Source organism: Mesitornis unicolor, unplaced genomic scaffold (genome assembly GCF_000695765.1).
Source record: "Mesitornis unicolor isolate BGI_N332 unplaced genomic scaffold, ASM69576v1 scaffold41423, whole genome shotgun sequence".
Lineage (NCBI taxonomy): Eukaryota > Metazoa > Chordata > Aves > Mesitornithiformes > Mesitornithidae > Mesitornis > Mesitornis unicolor.
The window spans coordinates 1137-1353 of NW_010176082.1; the positions used below are offsets into that span (position 1 = coordinate 1137).

The 217-nt window shown below is 64.1% G+C and overlaps 1 protein-coding gene across 1 annotated transcript in view; it reads left to right on the forward strand.

Moving 5' to 3' along the window:
• LOC104538438 (solute carrier family 43 member 3-like) overlaps positions 1-217 on the forward strand; it is a gene marked incomplete at its 3' end in the record, with an annotated part of 1252 nt that overhangs the window by 198 nt on the left and 837 nt on the right. The window lies entirely within an intron of this gene.

Sequence of the window (217 nt, forward strand, 5' to 3'; positions counted from 1 at the left end):
GTGCACGCGTGTAACCACGTGTGCATGCGTGTAACCACAAGTGCATGCATGTAACCACAAGTGCATGCGTGTGAGCACGTGTGCACGTGTGCGCAAAACCCTGGCTGCATGCAAGGTCCTCGCCTGTGCCCCGGGATGTGTGGGGGACCGCTGCCAGCCGCTGGCACGCAGGGACAAGGGGCAGAGCCGGGACTAAGGTGGCCTTTGCCCGGGGGGC